At 47.5% G+C, this 21,241-nt stretch overlaps 1 protein-coding gene across 2 annotated transcripts in view; it reads right to left on the bottom strand.

The window, feature by feature from the left end:
- NMNAT3 (nicotinamide nucleotide adenylyltransferase 3) overlaps positions 1-16,470 on the bottom strand; it is a 117,942-nt gene extending 101,472 nt beyond the window's left edge. Inside the window, exon 1 of one of the 2 annotated variants that reach the window (XM_032869572.1) lies at positions 16,364-16,470. The gene's annotated coding sequence lies outside the window, so the exon portion shown is untranslated. The remainder of the gene's footprint in view (positions 1-16,363) is intronic. The other variant, XM_032869574.1, reaches the window with a different exon arrangement.
- Positions 16,471-21,241: the final 4,771 nt, after the last annotated feature.

Here is a 21,241-nt window from a genome sequence, read left to right as displayed (position 1 = left end):
TATTAAAGTACATTATAGAAACCATAACATGTCACCTCTAAATACTTCAAAACTAAAAGAAACTTTCTTAAAATAGGAGAGTTTCTTATTTATCCATAATACCATGATCACTCCTGACAAAATTAATAATTAACAAAAATTGTCAATGTCATCTAACACCAGTCTGAATGTCAACATATGCCTTCTGAGGAAAAGAAAAGATGGACGTGGTCGTGGTGATCCTGAGGGACAATGCAGAGGTGAAGCCCCCACAGAGCCCAGGAAGCAAATGCACACCACCCCTGTTCCACCCAGGGCCTCCACCACTCCAGGAGCTGCAGGAGGGCGTGGAAGGCATTCCCTCGAGTGGGGCCTCCTTCCAGAGACCCTGGGGACCTTGTTTCCACGGGTCTCCTCATCCAAATGCAGCACTCCCATGCTCTGTCCAGTCAGCCTGCGGGTGGGCCGTCTCTCTTCTCCCACTCAGTGATCAATTCTGCCCAGGAGGCTGGATCTGGAATCTGCAGAACCTAGCCTGTAGTCCCAGCTCTGTCACTGACAAGCTCTTTGACCTTGAGCAAGTGGCCTAAGCATACTGTGGGAAATAAGACCTGCCTCACAGAGGGCTGCCATGAAGACGGAATGAGATGGCTGTCAGGCTGTCAGAGAGCTCCTAGCACACGGCCTGGGCTGTAACAAGCTCACCCAAGTTCAGCTCCAATGTTGTGGCAGTAATTATCTTTAAGGCCATGGGGCAGCCAAAAAGGCATTAGGGTCTGGCCAAGAGAGACCCACATCCTGCCAGTTCTCTGAGGCAGGGCACCACCTAACGGAAGAGGTCGTAGGCTCAGCCCTTTCCTGAGCCCTTTCCTCCGCTCCTGCTCCCTCAACATAGGACGGTGCTGCCAGATGACGTGCAGATGAACTGGGGGTGGAAGCCTGTGGACCATCAGAGCTGAAGGGTCTCTGTCAGGGGGCCTCTGGTCACCTACCTGGGCCATCTGGGGTCTCATACTGACCTCCTAATGGCCCTGAACTTTCCCTCAGAGGCACCAACCTTGGATCTTCAAAGACACCTGCCGTCAGCTACTCCCCTTTTCTCTCTGTATTGATGACCACCACTGCCCAGACCCACCAGGCCACCAGCACCATCAACACGACTAGTTTTTTTGTTTGTTTTTCTTTTTAAGACTTTATTTATTCATTTGACAGAGAAAGACACAGCGAGAGAGGGAATGCAAGCAGGGCGAGAGGGAGAAGCAGGCTCCCTCCTCAGGGAGCCTGATCATGACCTGAGCCAAAGGCAGACGCTTAACGACCGAGCCACCCAAGTGCCTCTCAATATGACTGTTTATCAAGCATCTGCTATGTTCCGGGAGCTTTGCTGGGAAATTTTCAAACATTATCTTCCTGACCCCATGCTGCCATTTTTGGAGGCAGGCATGACTATTTGCCTTTCTGTCGCTGGTATAACTACTCCAAACTTAGTGGCTTAACACAACACACACTGTATTATTTTACAGTTCCAGAGGTCAAAAGTCCAAAAGGGGTCTTGTTAATTAAAATCAAGGTGTCAGCAGGGCCACACTACTTTCTGGAGCTCCAGGGGAGAATTTACTTCTTACCTTTTCCAGCTGTCAGAGGCTGTCACATGTTCCTCATGTCATTCCCCCTTCCCTCCTCCAAGCCAGGCATGGCTGGCCCAGTCCTTCTCACACTGCATCAGTCTAACTCACTCTCCTGCCTTCCACTTTTTTTTTTTTTTTAAGATTTTATTTATGTGAGAGTGAGAGAGAGAGAGAGAGAGATCATGAGCAGGGGGCGGGGAAGTTAGAGGGAGAAGCAGACTCCCCGCTAAGCAGGGAGCCCAGTGCAGGTCCCAGGACCCTGGGTTCATAACCTGAGCTGAAGGCAGATGATCAACTGACTGAGCTACCCAGGGATCCTGCCTTCTGCTTTCACTCATAAGAATGTTTGCGACTACATCAACCCTATGTGGATAATCCAAAATAATTGTAAGGTCAGTTGATTAGCAACCTTAATTTCATCTGCAACCCAAATTCTGCCATGCCTTATAACCTAACATATTCACAGGTTCCAGAGTTTTCTGGAAGGCCATTATTCTGTCCGTCATCACAGGTGAAGAGACTGAAGCTCAGAGAGGTAATGGGCTTACTCAAGGTCACACAGATAGTAAGGGAGCGAGATTATGGGGACTCCAATCTAGCTCTGCTCTTTCTACTTCACTGTGTGACCTTGGACAAGTCACTTAACCCCTCTGGCCTGTTTCCTTAGCTATAAACTGAAAGTCTATCTACATGCTAGGATTTCTTCTAGCAGCCATCCATGACCACCAGAGGATCTTCCCCTTACAATGTACATGGATCATAAAGTTAAGGACCTCTTAAAACCCTCACATGGTCTGTCCACAATGACCAAAACTCAAGTACTGACCATGAGAGGAAGAGATGCCAACTTAGTCATGGCATGGACATCCTTCTCTCTCCTGACTGGAATCTTCCAAGGCTTTGGTCCTAGGAACCATGGAGACATGGACTTAGGGGCACCTTACTGACTAGCACCAACCCACACTACTATCACCCCACGCAAACCGTCAGTCAACTTGTGTTTTCCTCCCAATTCCCAGCTTAGAGGGGAATAAAGACTAAGGTTTCTTTGTACAATGAAAAGAAACAGGAAATCAAATAGCAAACATATAGGGATGTACAGGATTGTTTGTTAAAGTTTCCCAAACCAAGGCAGAAAAAAAAGCTCCTTTTTCTTTTCGTTTTCTTTTGTTTGGTTTTAAAGATTTATTTATTTATTTTAGAGAGAGAGAGAGAGAGAGAGAGAGAGAGTGTGTGTGTGTGTGTGTGTGTGTATGCACGCACGTGCCAGCACATGCACACACGCGCACATTCAAGAGCAGGGGAAGGGGCAGAGGGAAAGAGAGAATCTCAAGCAGACTTCCTGCCGAGCTTGGAGCCCAACTCAGGGCTCGATCCCAGCACCCTGAGATCATCACCTGAGGCAAAATCAAGAGTCAGGCGCTCAACCCAAATGCAATTTTTATTACAGAAATTTTCAAACATACACAGAAATAGAGAGATTGGCACAATAAACCTTTACTTGACTCCTAGACATCACCTCCAATTCAGGTATTCTTTACAAGCTGAAATTAGAATTCTGAATCATCATCTGCAGTAGGCAGCTCCACACACTAGTCCTGCATCCCTCTGTTATGAAAGCTGCTCTACCCCTCCTCCTTACGATTCTGGACGATCTATCGGGATGTTCAGAAAACTAACTTCCTGGCAAAGTGTCTAGGACAGAAGACAAATGGACAAATCAGAGCCCACCTGCAATATGGACACCGGAGAAAAAGAGTGACTTCTTCTGAAATCAGGAGCTATAACCTCCACAAAAACCTGGAGTTGCCACCATCCCTACCTTAGAGAATGAAGCCAACACAGTAGTAGAAGAGTTGAAAGAGAGAGAGAGTATGGGTCACCCAGATGATTCAATCAGTTAAGCATGTGACTCTGAGTTTTGGTTCAGGTTGTGATCTCAGGGCTTGAGCTCTATGTCAGGCTCTATGCTCAGCGAGGAGTCTGCTTAAAACTCTGTCTCCCGGGGCACCTGGGTGGCTCAGTGGGTTGAGCCTCTGCCTTCGGCTAGGGTCATGGTCCCAGGGTCCTGGGATCGAGCCCCGCATCTGGCTCTCTGCTAAGCGGGAAGCCTGTTTCCTTCTCTCTCTCTGCCTGCCTCTCTATTTGTGATCTCCGCCTGCCAAATAAATAAAATTAAAAACAAAACAAAACAAACAAACAAACAAAAAAAACTCTTGTCTCCCTGAGACGGAAGAGGACAGAGGACAGAAGAGACAGAGTTCCCACCCCCTGCTCATAGTCTCTCTCTCTCAAATAAATAAATAAATCTTTAAAAAACAGAGAGAGAAAGAGAGGGTGAGATTCTTAGTGCCATCAACAGAGCATCTGGATCCAGCTGTGCCCGATACCCTGAAACTTTTCTATTATACCATATTCCCAGTTTTGCTCAAACTAGTTTGAATGAAGTTTCTATTCCTTACAACAGAAAAAATCCTGAGCATACACCATCCCAGAGAGCTTTCTTGAAAGCAACAAGCACAACTGTCAATCTTTCTTGTGGAAGCTCAAGGCTGGCCCTCTTAATTTAAAAAAACAATGTGTATTCCTCAAGGAATACATTTCCTAACAGACACAGAAAAAGTATGTGACTTTAGAATATTTCCTCAATAAAGGAAGAATTTTATTTTGCTTGATTTTTTGGGACAGCAACCCATCGACGCTGTCTTAGTACTGTACGACTACCACCCACACCTTCTCCTAAAGACCTCTGATGGTGCTACTTTTGAATAAGACAAGCTATCAGAGAGCAGTTCTGGGCTGACCAGGGGCACTGCACAAAAACTGGGCACACAAGACCAGGCAGAACAGGGTGGGACCCATTTCCAGTTTTGGTAACAGGCTGAAGTGGTAACTCAAATTAGGAGATGTGGCCACAAATGAAATCAGAGGAAGGGGAACCTGGGGCACCCAGAAACCGATCCTCAGTCAGCTCTGCCGGATCCTCTTTTCTCCTCCCTCCTCGGTACAGGCCTCCTCCATATGCTGTGGACACGGAGCTCCCTGTGCTCCAATGCCACAGTCCATGACCTCTGGGTTGCCATGATCCAGTGAAAGGAGGCAGGGGAAATGCCATGATGGGATGAGAGGTGAGGTATATGGGAAGAGGGGGCCTGTACTTGGCTACAGCTCTTGAGGAGGGCTTCCAGTGTCTTCTCTCCCATGAAAGACAGCATATAAACATATTTACTGCAGTAGGGTCGGCAACAGTCTCCTGCCCACCCATAGAGAACTAATGAAGTAAACTAAGGTAAAGGCACACAACAGAATACTCTGTGTGGTGGAGGGAAGGAGAGAGAGAGAAGGGGCTGAGAGAGAGAGAGGGGAGGGGGGGTGAGAGAGAGGAAGGAGAGAGAGAGAAGAGAGAAGGGAGAGAAAGGGGGAAAGAGAGAGAGGGGAGAGAGAGGAGGGGGGAGAGGGGAGAAAGAGAGAGGAGGGGGAGAGAGGGGGAGAGAGAGGAAGGGAAGGGGGAAGGAGGGGGAGAGACGTCGGGGAAGGAGGGAGGGGGGAGGGAGAGAGAAGTGGGGAAAGAGGGAGAGCAGGGGGTAAAGAGAGAGGAGGAGGAAAGAGAGAGGAGGGGGAGAGAGAGAGAGGAAGGGGAGAGAGAGAGAGACAGGAGTGGGGGGAAGAGAGAGAGGAAGAGGGTAGAGGGAGAGAGATGGAGGGGGAGGGAAGGAGAGAGAATAAGAGGACCCTCCAGTACTGATAAGGAAATACCTCCCAGATACATTGTTAAGCAAAAGAAAAAAAAAAAAAAAGCACAGAACAGAACTATAAAAATACCTGTAAACTCTGAAAGAATGTAAAGAAACCTAACAGTGGTTGTCTATGAGGAAGCATGAAGAGAAAGAACATTTTCACAGTATACATTTATACTTATTTTTTCTTAACTTCCCAATCATGTAAATAGGTCACCTCCTCAAAAGAAATTTTTTTTGAATTTTATTTTTTTTTTCAGCGTTCCAAAATTCACTGTTTATGCACCACACCCAGTGCTCCTTGCAATACGTGCCCTCCTTAATACCCACCACCAGGCTTACCCAACCCCCCACCTCCCTCCCTCCAAAGCCCTCAGTTTGTTTCTCAGAGTCCACAGTCTCTCATGGTTTATCTCCCCCTCCAAATTTTTTTAAAACAAAACAGAAAGCTGGGACTTTCCAAGTAGTTCTCAAAGGACTAGTTAGGCATATGTGAGGACTATGACTGAATGTGTTTTCCAGCACAGACACAATGTGACACACTTTCCATCCAGAGGTGGGCCTATGTCCCATCCCCTGAAGCTGGGCAGGATGGTAAACAGGAGATTTCTGAGGTTGGCCCCCAAGAACACCTACTTTTAGAACCCAGGCTGCGTGACAGTGTGTCCCGGCCACCAGGTCTTAAGACGGCTCCAGCCCCTGGCTACCATTTAACTGCCACTGAATGAGGAACCTGGGGTGAGACTTGCCAAGGTGAGTCCAGTCAACCCCTGGAACTCTGAAAGATGCTCAGTGAATGACTGCTTTCTTTTAGGCCCTGAAGATTTGAGGAGTAGCTCTTAGTTTGGGCCCTTGTTTTACACTTCACTTTCCAAGATGGTATTTTCCTGACAAACTTCCACCTGTTTACCTCTGACCCCCAAGGAGGTAGCAGGAACAACCTGAGAGGGGCACATAGCTGGTTGGCCGCATGAGAACAGGAATCCTCTAGAACAAGTAAAAGATGTTGACCCTGCGTGCCTATGGGAACCACAAGAGGCCCCATTCAGCAGGCTACCAGATACAAAGGTCTGGCAGAGAGGGGGTGTATGGAGATGGGGATGCAGGGGGCATCTATGTAAAAGTGAGAGTTAAAAACCAGGGTCATGGATGAAATCATCCAGGAGGAGTGTACAGGCAAGAGGAGGCCAAGGGAAGAACTCCTGGGGCTTCCCCCTCACCCCATCAAATGCCAGCAGAGGAAAGGCAGCAGGGAGAGAAATCAAAGAAGCAGCAATCAGACAGGAAGGAGGAAAATCTAAGAAAGAAGGGTTCAAGAGCAGAGCATGGTCAGAGCCATCCCAGGTTGTAAAGAAGAAACATGCAAGGAAGGCCTAGGAGACTTGGCAATATGGAGATCACTGGTAACCTACAGCAAAGTAGCCCTCCTAAAGTGGGAGAGGAAGAAGTTAACATTCCAATGCACAGGAGACCAAACAGCAAATAATCTGGGGCTCCCTGCTTTATCTTCTGAGAAACACTAAATGAAAAAGGGAAGAAAGGAAAAACATCATATGCGCATGGTGGAAGAAAAAAAGGTCAGGAGACAAACACTGACAGATGGAATAACCAGCATCTGCATGCAGAGACATGAATAAAAAGGCACGAGGTGAGCCAACCAACTGCCTCCTCTTGCATTCATCCTTTTTTTTTTTTTTTGGTAGAGAGGCTAGGAAAGATTCCTTTGCTAACGGTTCACAGCGATGGCAAGGATGAGTAAAAAGATGTGCAAGGCAAGGAGAGCATGCTGGCTCTGCCCAGTGAGCCAGTCCTGACAAGGGCCATGGCTGCAGGGGCGCCTCGCAGAGGGAGAAGCAGGAGGTCAGACCAGAGTGATGTCTGCCACACAGGACACGGGAATGGGGCATTCACAGCTACTCACCATCTCATTCTTTGCAGAATAATGCATGCTGAACTGCGGCTGGAAGGAAAATGGCCACATTTCTCTAAAACACTGGGATCTTGAAACTTTTCTACACAAATTCTAAAAAGCCCATAACTCAACGCAAAGGGTTTAGCCACTCAACTCTACTGGGCTCATTACAAGAGCAATTTTACATCATCTCCTGGAGTAAGGCCTTCATTTGTGGTGACAAACATGCCAATAGACTTGGTAATAATAAGTACACAGAAAATGTTTCTAGAATCTGCATTACCCTCCCCCAGATTTCTGCTCCTATTCCTCCTCCATGCATAGAAAACAAAAAAAAACAAGCATTAAAAAATGGACTGAGACCCACAGAACTATAGAGTGAATTAAGTTGAAATGTCAACACACCCATTTGGTGCGCCTCAACTGTGAATAGGTATTTTGATGAAGAGCTTAGTAAATCTTTAATTGGAGATGGAGTGTTTCTACATAAAGGAGATGACTAGAAAACATTTATCAGAGAGCCTAAAGCCATAACTATAGAAATGCTCTCCCATCCTTTGGTATTAGTGTCAGTACGGTGAATGCCGTATTAATATTAAAACATGGCACTGGAAGATGTAATCGTGGGTTGACAAATGAGTTTAAATGTTATCTCCCAATGAGTTTTTCTTTTAACATCATCTTGATGTACTTGAGAAATAACAGAAAAAAGTCAAGGTACATCAGAGGTGGAAACACTGCCACGATAAAGATCAATCTTACTACACACTCAGGCCCTCTCCCAGAGTGGTGGGTCTCAGACTGCACAGCTGTGAACACAGCTGTGAACACTGTCCTGCTGCTTAGGTCACATATTAATACTCTATCCCAGTTCAGGGAAAATGTGGCAGTATTTTTCTTAAAGATGTCAGTTTTTCAGAAACTTCTGGGGTTGGTTACTATTTAACGCAGTCTTCAATTTAATATAAAAGGGTCTCTGATTCAGCACATAATTGTGAATTTGGTTATTTTCAGTTTAGCACATTGATAATGTTCATGGTGCTTGGGGAAGAATGTCACAGCGGACGCTGTCAGTGCTGTGTCAGGAGCATTCAGGCCTCACTGTTTTTGTTGTTGTTGTTAATTTGCTCTTTTAAGATTTTACTCATTTATTTGAGAGAGAGAGCACGCGCCCATGAGCAGGGAGGGACAGAAGGACAGGGAGACTCCCTGGCTGAGTGCGGAGCTCGAGCACAGGGTCTTGGGGTCACGACCTGAGCTGAAGGCAGATACTTAACCGACTGAGCCACCCAAGCACCCCCAGGCCTCACAATTTCAAGGCAAGCCAGCTTGACTTCCACATGCTCGTCGGCCTCCCTTAGCCCTGATGCTTCACCGGGGAAATGGAAGCTACCAGAAAGCCCAGAGAATTAACTCCACGTAAAAAGCAATGCTCAACCAGTGATGGACAGCAATGGTGGCTGTATATTCAGCCCCTACTCCCCAGGAGAGGCTAACTCTGGGATGGGTGCTCTACACTGGCTGCCAGAGTTTAAGCTCTAGCGGTCCACACTGCTGCCTGGCTCAAACGATGTGCTTGTCTGGCTTGTTTCCCTATTTTCTGCTAGTGCTTCATGGGATCTCCTCCCAGGTAAATCACCAGACTCAAACTCTTGTCTCAAATAAAAACCCCTGTTATGATGTCCCAGTGTATGAGAACTGCTGCCTTAGGACACACCACTGGTCATGTACTAGGCCCTTGCCAGTGCCAGGTAGAGAGGACACATGGGTTTAGGGCTAACCCAGAGACAGTTGGTATTAAGAATACAAAACCCAGTCCCAGAGGTACTGGAGGACCGAGACCTGAGCAGGACAGCAGGGCTGCCCCAGACAACTACTGACTTAGGAAGTGTGTGTGTGTGTGTGTGTGTGTGTGTGTGTGTGTTGAGGGCAGAGGTTGCTGAAGCTTTACCAACAAGGGTCTCAAAGACTGTAAACCCAAATCCCCTGTCCCTACCCTTCCAGTGAGGCAGAAGGATGAGGGAGGCTCGAGGAAAGGCAGAAGGGCAGAAGCGGAAAGGCAGGGAAGAGCTGTAGACTTTTCCACCTGAATGACCCCCACCCCCACCCACGCCGCTCCCTGGTGTCTGATTCTCTGAGCCAGAGTGAGCACGTCTGCTGGCCACTCAGCTTGTGGACGCAGAGCATGTCCTTTGCCCAGAGACACGGAGGCAGGGAGCCAACCCCAGCGTTAGAAATTATTGATTGACAAATTTAATCAGGAGAAGGCCATAAATGTAGTGCCCTTAAACCTGCCAACAACGTAAAGGTCATTATTTAACTTGGCTTGTTTTAGGATTTTTTTTTTTTAACGGAGAGTCAAAATACAATACAGAAAGTTAGAAATGTGAAAAAAAGTTATCCCTAGTTCCCCCGTTCTAGAGAAATTCTTTTTCCCTTTGAGTCGTCCCTTGCAGACTATTTTCCTGAATCCGTAGTTAATAGAATAGCATTCTGTTTGCTGAGCATGTAATGACTTCCCAAGCTACTAACCTCCATAGTTTTAAGTACTGCATAATACTCCATCAACCTAATTTTCTGGAGCTTGACTATACTCTATGTTACATATTCAGGTCACTTGTACGTTTTCACCATTATAAATAATGATGGATCTTTATACAGTGGGTTTTTTCACTTTTCAAATTCTTTTTTTAAGACAGAATCCCAGAAGCCAAAGGATTGGTAGCATTCCAGGGACCCCTGAATACGGCAGCCTTCCCACTTGTATCGTCCGCAGTCCTCTGATGACTCATAAAATATAAAGTGGGTACAACACTGGCCTCCGTCTTCATACATACACACACACACACACACACACACACACACACACACAAAGACAAGACTGATCAACAGCATTATAAAAATTACATAGAAGAGGACCAGATGGGAGAAATAAAAAGCAAGGCAGTCTTTGATACTAACCACAGGGTCTGTGCAATAAACACCTATTTCTGATTTTTCAAAATGAAAGTGGCTAATAATTTCAAGTTAGACTCCTCCACACTAATTCATGTAACAGGCATTCTGCCCTAATGACCACCTGCTCAGAGAGAGACTTCTAGCCCTTGAAAGCCTGCTCCTTACCCGGCCTGCTGTGACTCCCTTCCTGACACTGCCTTTCATGCTCTTCCACAGGCCACTTACTGGGCCCAAACCTGCGTTAGTCCCCTCACTTGTTTTCATCATTCTTTCCACTTCTCAATTGCAAAAGGCTTTCCAACGAGCACACTGGCTGACAGCAGAGTTGCTGATGGCTGCTACAAGGATGGAATTAGGTTGAACTGCACTGGTCAGCCTTGCTCCACATTCCCTCCTGTCAAACACTGACCGGGGGAAGGACCAAATCAAGGCACTAAACCCTTTGTGTTTGCCTTCAACAATGTTCACTCTGCTGCTGCAAGTCCCTGGGAGGAGTTGGAACTGCCTTGACAGTTCCCTCACATAGGAGGAAGCCAGGGAGGAGAGAAAGATGGGTGGGGTGGGGGGAGCAGGAAGACTGGCTCTAATTTAAAACCATCTTAGGAGGTCAGTTTACTGATGGACACATTTACTCCCCAGAATCTTTTTTCCCAAGTACCTACCACTTAATATGTACTTCCAAGGGGAATGAGTACCATCATCGTGCGTCAGCCTTATGGGAGGGAGATTTCCAGAGCCCCTTCTTTCCTCCATGGCTCAGGGTCACATGGTGACAATCACATGAGAGCTGTGCCCTGAGAACCCAGCAGTCACACCCAACCCACCGAAATTGGCCTTCTCACTTTCTGCCCAGCAATGCTACTCTCCTTCCTTTGCTTCGGGGAAGATGGTAGCTCATCTCTTGTAATAGGGTCCACATTTGAGACTGGGGTGGGGGGACGACGAAGACATATTTTGTTGTCTGCTCTGGCCAAATAAAATAACTCTCTGGCAATATTCAGTCCTGAAGACAGAATGGTTCCTGGAGCTGTTTGGATCACGTCTTATTTAAAACCCATCTTTCTGTGTTATTTTCTTCTGGCTCTCATTGGAACTGCATGCGCTTGAAGGCAGGCATGGGGTCCCTCTGGAGGACTGTGCTGGGACAGTGGGCTCTGCAGGAGTCCGGGCCCTGTGGGCTCGCCCTGCCATAGGTGCCAGCAGCCAGGTAGCCCCGCCCTCCTGGACGAGGGCAGTCAGCTTGCACTTCTTTCCTCCCAGATGGCAGGTCCCTAGCTCCAATGTGAGAAAATCTATGCTGGAACCTCACTCAGCCCGTGTGCACAGGGTGATCAGAGAAAGAGAAAACGGGCTTTCAGACGGAGCCAGTCACTCAGAAGGAAGCAAGCACCAGAGCCCACCCCCTAGATTTACCCTCAGTGACCAGACATCTATTTGCTGCCACTACCTGGCACATGTGTGAGACTGAGGTTGGAGCATCCAATGAGACAACTTCCAAAGAGGGGCTCTGCAAACTTCAAAGGGTTAAGTAAACTGAACATTAGCATTCCTCTCCCATTCCCAGGCTAAAGCACAACAACGTTTTAAAGTACGCATTCTTACAAGATGACCTTGGCAGCATAAAACACAGTTTACCAGAATTTATAGAAAAATGCCATCCACCGGTCTTCAAAGGTATATAAATAAATGAGTATAAGCCTCAACCAACATTTATGGATACACTTTACACGGATACTGAATAGATTTCTGCAACCATCCCACCTTTTCACATTCTCATGGCATGCCAGGCTCTCCTTCCTGACAGTTAACCCAGTTCATACCATGACAGAGTGTGTGCTGATGTGCTTAACTCCGCCTTTCTTAACAACCTGTCTCATGATGCCTGTGGGCCCCCTGAGGGCTGAGACGGTGTCGCTTTGACTCAGCCTTCTAATCCCCATGACCCTGCCTGAAGAATTTATAAGAGAAAGAAAGGAAAGGGAGATAGGCAGGGAGGGAGGGAGGACAAGGAGCTAGGCCCGGTGCTGGGGACCAGGAACGCTCAGTCCAAAAGCTGTGGAAGTACTCACAGCCCAGTAAAGGGCAAGTCGGGGTCAGCTGGAGAAGGGCGTGCCTGGCAGCAGTGCCCACTGTGACTGTGGGAAGGCAAAACCAATTCAGAAAAGCTTCCCTGCAATAGGGCTGTGTCTCTGCAGCTGCTCCAGGAACTCCGGCTTTAGGGGCAGTCCTGGTCAGGGGCAGGGATGGCAGAGAGGCATGGAGATGCAGATCAGACCTACGAGGGAAAGGAGGCCAGCCCCAGAGATGGCACTCCTATGGAGACAGAAGAGACAGCCCTCACTTCCAGAAGATGCCACTTTCACACAAAAACCCATCACGGAGAACCTTAGATTTGCCCAGACTCATACCAGCAATAGAACGAATGTCCTTCTATTCCTACTTCCCAGATTGGGGCTGTGGGTCTGTGTGTAGGTGAGGGAGACAACGATGAGGGGGCTGTCAGCCCCCCGTGGCTTGTTAAACACCACTATGCCCAGGTGTGTGGCTGAACCAGTGGGGTAGCAGCCGCCATCCCGTGGCCTGCCCTGCAAGATGGGATCCGTCTGTCTTCACCAGGGAACCGTGATAAACGAGCAAAGACAGACACTGGTCAGGACCAGCCACTTTATTTAAGAGCTTCGACAGCCCAAAGTGGTTTTACATAGAGGCACGGAAGATTTATCTCGATGATAAAATACCTGAACTTGAAAGGCACATAAATTATCATTTTGCAGGGTTTTTTTCCTTTTAAGATTTCACATAGTCAAGTGCTTTAAGTAATGAATGAAATGCACATAAAGTTGACTTAATTTCACAAGAGTTGTCTGGTTCCTGTCTCCAGAGAGTCTTTGCTTCCAGAAGGGGCTGAGTTCAGAAGCAACGCCACCCCTCTGTGTCTTCGGCCTTCTGTTTCCACATCACAGTGGAGATCATTTGGAGGGCTGATAAATACGGGAATAATAACAGCAACTATTATACTGCTGAGCACTCACCCCACCGGGAGTCTGAGCATCAGAACAGCACCTCCTACGGAGCATTCCCACCGTTAATACTCCTCACAGCCCCGGGAGTTCACACTACTGAGAGGGCTTCATCCCTTCCCTTTCCACCTCAAGCTTCCTAATTAAGTTCTTCTCCCCAGCACATCTCTTAACTAGGCAAGAGACCCTGCAGGAAAGCATCCCCGGTGGGAACTGGAAACTACCCCTCAAACCAGAACAGCTGCCCTGAGCCAGCAAGGCCCCCAGGGCTGACCCTAAGGCACCGATCGACCTGATCTTCACAGCCCACCTTCCTATACTTACTGACCTTTGTCCCACCTTTTCCTTACATAAACCTGGAAGTCATTTTGGCACTTTGTCCACAACCTTTAAGATGTCAGTCTGCTGGCTGCCTGGTCCTAACCTCACTGAAATAAATTCCTTTCCTGTTTCACCACCACTGGTCCCTCTGCTTTTGGATTTTGCCAGCAGTTAGGGTCTGTTTGGGATCCCCCCCCCGCCGCCAGAGCCAGGTACTCCTGTATCCCTGCACTCCAGCTACCAATGATTTCCAGTTTCCAAATGCAAAAACTGGGCCTTTGAGAGTTTCTATGATGCATGTGAGGTCACACAAGTAATTTTGTCAGACTCCAAACCTGCAGGGTTCACCACAACGCTGCAACATACATGAAAATACGTGGCCAGGAGCAAGTATTTGAAAACACTTGCTTTTCTGCCTATATTCATACTCCTTTCTTTTAATCAGCACACTTTAACCCAGAGAAGTCTGCTTGTGGGTTTGTATGCATCATTCATCCATTCACCATTCATTCTGGGCCCCATACTCCGCTGGATGCAGGATTAACCAGACTGCATTCCCCAGCTCCCACGCCAGCCTCAGGAAATCACCACACCCCTCTGAAGGTTGGAGGCAGCACCGGGCAGGGGCAGCCCCTCACAGGAGACCCACACGGAGCTGTGGGTTAGAGACAGAACGTGAACAAGACAACTTTAGATCTTTTTCACCCTGGTCTTCACCCCCTCCCTTACCCCTTTGCTTTTGCTTCTCAGGCCAGTCTTCAAGACCTCCTACTCCTGCGGCTCCGGCTCCGGAGGCCTTTTATCATGCAGAACATTCTTCTCTCTGGTGCCTACTGAAGCTTTCCAGTAAAACCAGCACCACAGATAACCCAGCTCCTCAGCTAATCACCCAGCACAGACCCTCAAAGCCACCCCCTCATACCCACCTCCCCCTGCCTGGTTTCACCAACTTTTACCCAAAATAAGGAATAATAACAACAGCATCAGCAGTAGCAACTTCCTACATGTTAGGCATTGATGTATTTTAGGTGCACTAACTCATTAAATCCTGTAATAATCCTCTGACCTAGGCACTATTATTACTCCTGTTTTAGTTCTTTAGGAGAAAAGGGAGAGAGTACTTCTTCAGGGCCAACTATATGCCAGGCACTGGGAAGCGTGCACAGAGGATAAGTGGCCTGCTCAGGGTCCATCACAGAGCTGGGAAGTAAGGAATAAAAATCTGAACCCAGGTCTGCAACAGCCTGGCCTATAGTCTCCCCCGCCCACCCCCTTCCCTTCTCTGTGGCAGGCACCGCCACGGTCTGCAAGGGAGAACAGAGTGGCTGCACAAAGACAGCCATCTCTCCCTCTTTCTCCACACCCTTCTCTTAACATCTGTCCTGTTTTTATTACCACTACCCACAAACAGTGCCAGCCTCCTCTCTCAACTGTGTTCACCCACTCTCTGGGCCTCCCAGCCAGTTTTCATGCAGCAAATCCTAAAGCTTACAGCAACCGTGTAAACAAAGCCAAAGAAGGAAGTGGGAAATTTCAAGCCAATAAAATACACGAAGAGGCTGACAGGTGATCCCTGAAGTGCCAGACCCCCTCCTAAATCCCTGGGATTTCAAGATCTGGAGGTCCTCAGCTAGGGACCAGAAGGTTACTGCCTCTGGGGAGCATTTTCCCCAGCTGTTGGGGATGATGTCACCAATGAAAGTGAGCAAGTAACTGATGGAGAGGGATCCTTTTGTTTTGGAGCCTTAGGAAACTGGCTGTAACAGGTGAGGCTTTGTGGGAAATGAGCACCTGAGGAGGGTGAGGCAGAGTAGGAGGGCACTCCCAGTAACACCAGAGAGTCAGAAGCCCACAGGCTGAAACTCCTGAGTCAGATTTCTCTCTGATCTCTCAGGGCCAGTCAGAAGTGCTATAGTTAAGTGTTTCCAGTACCCCATTTTAGAGAACGGGCGGTTGGAGACATCCTACTCAGACAAGGTAAGAGGATTCCAGGAGGTGGGAAGTGAGTTTGCGCAGAGGCAGGCACTCTCTTTAGAGCCCAGATCAATGTCCTGCTCCAACCAGAAACCTGTTTTCACCTGTACTTCATTGACTGACCCTGGAACACCGCTAAGTCATGTAAATTCAACACCTCAATCTTCAATGGGAAGGTGCGTTCCTATTTTAGGGAGCGGAAAGTTCGGGAACTGGCTTCCCCCCAGCTCTCTGCAGCCAGGCACCACAGTCCTTCCTTTCCTCAAACAAGCCACCTTCTCTCTCAACAAAATGTGTTTGCTCTGTTGTCCTCCACTCTGGAACGGTGGGGCTCAGGCTGAAGTTGGCGCTCCCGCATCCTTCAGAGACGGGGGCCGCCGGTTAAACGCTCGCCCGGCGCCTGCACGCTCTTACCGCAGTTCCACCGTTTACACTATGTCTGTAGATGATCTCCCTGCTGTGGGTCTTTCCCCCTAGACTGTGAGGTCCAGCGTGGCGAGCACCACGTGCGCTCGCCCACCTCCGTATACCCAGCACTTGGCCGACTGGTAGGCACTTGGTGGCACGCGATGCGTATCTGGGGACACGTCTTTGTATCTGCAAACTGCCAGAGTGGGGGAAGGTGGGATCCGAACTCCTGTCTGCAGGCCTCGGGTCGGAGCCGAAGGCGTTCTGGGGCTTAGGTTGACCCCGCTACGGGGAGAGCAGGAGGAGCGAGAGCCTGCAGGGGAGGCGTTCCGGCGTCCATCCTACCCAGGCCAGCTGCCGGGCTCCGCACCCCGCCGCCACCTGTCGCCCCCAGGTTTGGGCCGAGGGCGGGCTGAAGGCGCTTACCTGCGCGTCTGGGTTCCGCAGAGGCTCTCTTTTTGTGAGCCTCGGGGGACTGCCAGGGACTGGGGAATCCGCGGCACCGAACCCGGGCTCCAGGCCCGCGCGTAGCCCTGCTCCGGAGGACCGCGCAGGACTGCGCCTGCTCCGGCCGAGGAAGGCCCTCTTCCGCCGGGCTGTCCCGGGACAAGGCCGCCCTGGGGCAAGGCCGCCCCGCCCCAACGCGTGAGCGGGGCGGGCCCTACGGTGAACTTGACCCCGCGCTCCCCCGGAGCCCCGCTGTGGGCGGAGCCAGAGGAAAACTCCTCTCTGCGCCCCGCCCCCTCGGTGGGGGCGGTCCCTAAGGGCGACCTGGCTTTGAGCCCCGCCTTTTCGAAGCCCCGCCCGCCTTCCCACCCCCCAACCCCACCTCTGCTCTCACCCATTGTTTTTTTGTGTTGTGTGCCTCCTGGCTTGTAATTTTCCTGTTTTGTATTCCGTTTTATTTCTTATTTTTATTTCTCTACCTTTAAAAGATAGAATTAAAAGATATATCAAAGTAATGCATGAACACTGTTTACAAAATAAAGTTATCTAAATGTTCTTATAATGAGAGCAACAAGCCCTTCTCCCTTGCTCCCCACACACAGCCGTTTGTATCAGTTCCTCCGTTTAGTTCTTCTGGTGGTCACCCCCTTGTCGCTAAAAAAATAAGCTTACATAGCGATTTCTTGATTTATCTATTGACTTTCTGCCATGTTAGATGAGGATTTACTCTCTTTCTGTGCCCCTGCTTCCCTTCTCTTGACAAATTTACACCTCTGTTCTTAAGTCCTGCCCTGGTGAGCTCTGAGACCTCGAGGCTTCAGTAGAGGAAGGTTTTCTGGGACCTGCAGCTAATACAATTGTGGAGGCAGGGAGAAAGGAAGGCTATGTTAGAAAGGCCTACGGAATTAAAGCTTACCAAATGAACATTTATTTGGGATGAGCAAAATCCTGAGACCTAGGGAATTCAGGTCTCTATCCCTTGATGATGAGGGAACAGAAAGCAAGCTGAGGACAAATCAGAAGGGGACACCCTGCAACCAGAAGGGGACACCCTGCAACCACCCCCACCCTCCGCTTCTAAGTGGGACCTCTGTGACATTCTTTTGGGAAGCTCCCAGCTATCTTAATGTTAATGCCTTGCCATGGGGAAAAAACACCTTATCTTGATAATAGCAGGCCTCCAGTACCCTGAGGTATTTTTTAACAAATGAAAATCCTTTGAAGCCTCTCTTTTCCTTACTTCCCCCAACTCCCCAGTCTTAACTCCAGGCCTCAAGACCCCTGTACAGCAGCTCTTTCTGCCCACAGTTCCTGTCCCCATGCTTTAATAAAACCACATCTTTTGCACCAAAGACATTTCAAAAATTCTTTCTTGGTCATTGGCTCCAGACCTCAGTCCTCCAAACCTCGCCTATACTCCAAAACCCCCATCACTGAGACCTTCTTAGATAATTTACTTCTTGAATTTGCTTCTCCAGTGTGACTGGTCATCCTCTGCCCATGCAGAATCCTCCATAACTCCCAACCCTCTCAGGGGTCATGGGGTAAATGTCAAGATTTATCTGTTTCTGCCAATAGGATTTCTTAATGGAGTGAACTAGAGTGTGCCGGGGGGGTGGGGGGAAGAGGCATCAAGGATGATGTCAAGGTTTTCTGATTGCTGCACAGCTTCTCCTAGCATCAGTGACAAGTTCTTAACCTTAGTAGGAAAAGTGTTTTATAAAGCTGGTTCTGGGCCTCTGTCCTGTCATCAGATCCTTACACTGCTCCCATGAGGTCGACTGGAGCTGCTCACTGTCCCCACTTTAGGAGGGCTAGTAGTGATGATCCCTCTTGTATCAGTGCACACCACTAGCCCCCAGTAAGTGCCCAGGTGAAAAGGCTTGGTCTCCCCCTTCACTCAGATGTAAGAAACGGTGTCCCCGCCCTGCCTGACACCCCTTCTCTCTTCAGAGCTCAGCCATTCCCCTTCCTCTGCTCTGTCTTCCTTCTCTTCTGTTCACTCTCCTCTTTCCCCTGCCCAGCTGCTGAGGGTAGAGGACTTGGGAGTAACTCCAACTGAGGGTGTGAAATGTGGCTCTACAAGGTGACCTTGGGCAAAGTCACTTTACCGATTTGAGCCTGTTTCCTTCTCTGAAATTGGAGGTAACAATCTCTACCATGTTCAGTTTTAGGGGAGGATTAAGTGGCTTAATAGCCACATATACAGGATTTTTTCATTTTTAAAAACTTTGTTTCCCTAAATCACAAATTTTAAGTATTAAAATTAAACGTATTGAATATGAAAATTAGTTGCTCTTCTCTTTTTTATTGCTTCTTGATTTTGTGTCACACTTAGAAAGGCCATTCATTCCCAATATAAGTTGGTTTTTTTTTTTTAATTCAAGTATAATTACCTTTGGATGTTCTCTTATTTGTAACTCAGTTTGTCTCCTAGCAGAGTAGAGGGAGGCTCATGGGAAAGGTTAGGGACTTCTAAGAATCTGTGTAGCATGATGGTACCATAGATTGGATTATAATTAAAGACTAAATCAAGGTGCCTGGCTGGCTCAGTTGGTGGAGTATGTGACTCTTGATCTTGGGGTCTTGAATTTGAGCTCTAGTTGGGTATAGAGATTATTAAAAAAAAAAAAAAAAATTCTAGGGCTAAGTCATGCTGAATCAGTCTTGACCCTGGACACAAAGAGCAAGAGGGACACTGGACAGTGACTTCCCCATACAAGGGACTCTTCTTTTCCTGGGGCAGAGAAGACTAAGTCTCCTCCAGACTAAGTCAGTCTTCTGGGCACAAAACGATGTCCCCTAGTGGTAAGAGGTAAGAACCTCACACAATAGCCATGCTTACTCTAACCTAAGTCGGGGAGGAGCTGAATTCTTCAGAGGGTCTGGAGAGACAATTAGCTCCTAATATTTTAGAAAGGGAATACATACCTAGATGAGAGTCAAGTCCTTTGCTTGAGGGCATGAAAGACTACTGAATTATTGGTTTACTGGGAATACATCTTTTTGGTAAGTTTCATTTCTCCTGAATCCTGTGATCATGATGGCTCAGGAAGGAGGAGGATTTCACAGAGGGGGTCTCAGTTTGGATCCCTTGCAAGCAGATCCTGAGACGAAGATTCAAGGATGAGCGGTTTATATGGGAGATACAGGAACCAGGGGAAAAATGAAGGATGAAGAGTGGAGAGAAGAAAAGGCAGTCCAGTAAAGGATACATTGTTAATCCAGCTACTAGATTGGAGCTTAATCCTGTGAGAAAACTCTAGAAGTTGTAAAGAACAGGCCTCAGAATTATTCTACCCAAGTAAAGGCTATAGGTGGGAGGTCTCTAAAGGGGGAAAAAAAAAACAACTGGAATGGACAGATTATCTCATTTTTGAACATTTTTCAAATTATTTCTAGGCATTAAAAAAATGTGGTTGCCCAGTGTCATCAAGCTGTAACACTGTCTTCATTTTCCTCCTATTACCTAACAACAGTGTTGTGACAAAGTTTTAGTAGGAGCATTTGGGGCAGTAATCAGTGTGCTGATGGCTGAGAGTCAGTTTCTCAGGCCCAGAAGTGTGTTCTGAGGACATTCTGGAAAACCCACTCTCACACAGATCATGATGGGACTTCAGCTGGGTCAGCCTCTGCATTTGGATGAGCCCATAATCTTGACTTCTGAGCTCTCACGAGAAAGGGAACGTTTTGGCTGAATAAAAGTAACATGTAAAATAAAATAAAAAAAAGACTGGTGGACTTTCAAAATGGCCAACAAGGGCAAACTTTTCATTGTAAGTACTTCAGAAGATGGGTGTTTTCTCACAAGCAGTGAGCAGATAATTTGCCAAAGCCAAGTCTTTCTTATCCAGCCTCTCAAGCAGGCTTCCACAAGAAAGCTGTCACTTTGTCAAACCTGGCTTCCTCAGCCATACTTGCTATTGAACTAAAGTGATCCTTTTAAAACATGAAACAGTGCCCAATATACTCCTGGCTCAAAAGTCCTCCAAGGCTTCCACCACAATCAGGGTCAAATTCCAGGGCCTCGTGAGATCTGCCCTGACAAACTCTTCCTGACATTGTCTTCTGACAAGGACCACTGGGCATTCCTCTTCTCTGGTCTCCTTGGTTTGCTGTTGTCCCTTGGACACACTGGGTCTGTTTGCATCGCAGAGTTACTGCACTCCTGTTCTCACTGATTAAAATGCTACACTCCCCTGACTGGTTAGGGAACTTGCCCAATTCATCAACTTTCTAATAGACCACTAACTGAAAAACAAACACTCTCATACTGTCCCATACATAGCTCTTATTGTCTGTCATTGGAATAGATTTTTAGTTATTATTTGTGTAATAAATAAGTAAAAAGTCCTAAAAGGGCTGACTCTTCATATATTTTGTTCCCTGCTATATTCCCACACTTGGAACAAACAGTGCCTGATGCCCAATAGGTACTTAATAAATATTTGTTGAATGAATCAATCAATTGAATTGAGTGAACAAAAAATATAAACAAAATCAGTAAATATATAGTTCAAAAATATTCTAGAATGTGCACTTTCCACAACTCCAGATAGGATTCCTCTCAGAGAAGTGCTGGAGCAGAGTAAGAAAAATAAAATAAAATAAAGTGGTTGAGATGCATTATACAATCAGAGTCATAATTACAGGTGAGTATTGGAGTGAGGACCTTTGCTATTTTGTCTTTGACCCCATGTCTGTGTTAAATATTTAAGAAAAGGCTAGCTTGAAAGGCTACATACTCATTTAAAATTAGTAAGAAGGATAAAGAAGGAAAAACTTTCCCCAGTTTTAATAATTCAGAACGGTATTCTGTGGCTTCTTTGGCATTTGAGGGCCCAAGATGGTAACTGC

This window comes from Lontra canadensis, unplaced genomic scaffold, assembly GCF_010015895.1.
Source record: "Lontra canadensis isolate GAN:19392208 unplaced genomic scaffold, GSC_riverotter_1.0 scaffold38, whole genome shotgun sequence".
NCBI lineage: Eukaryota > Metazoa > Chordata > Mammalia > Carnivora > Mustelidae > Lontra > Lontra canadensis.
The sequence above is the reverse complement of the archived record's forward strand: the minus strand, read 5'-3'. Positions and strand labels throughout refer to the sequence as shown.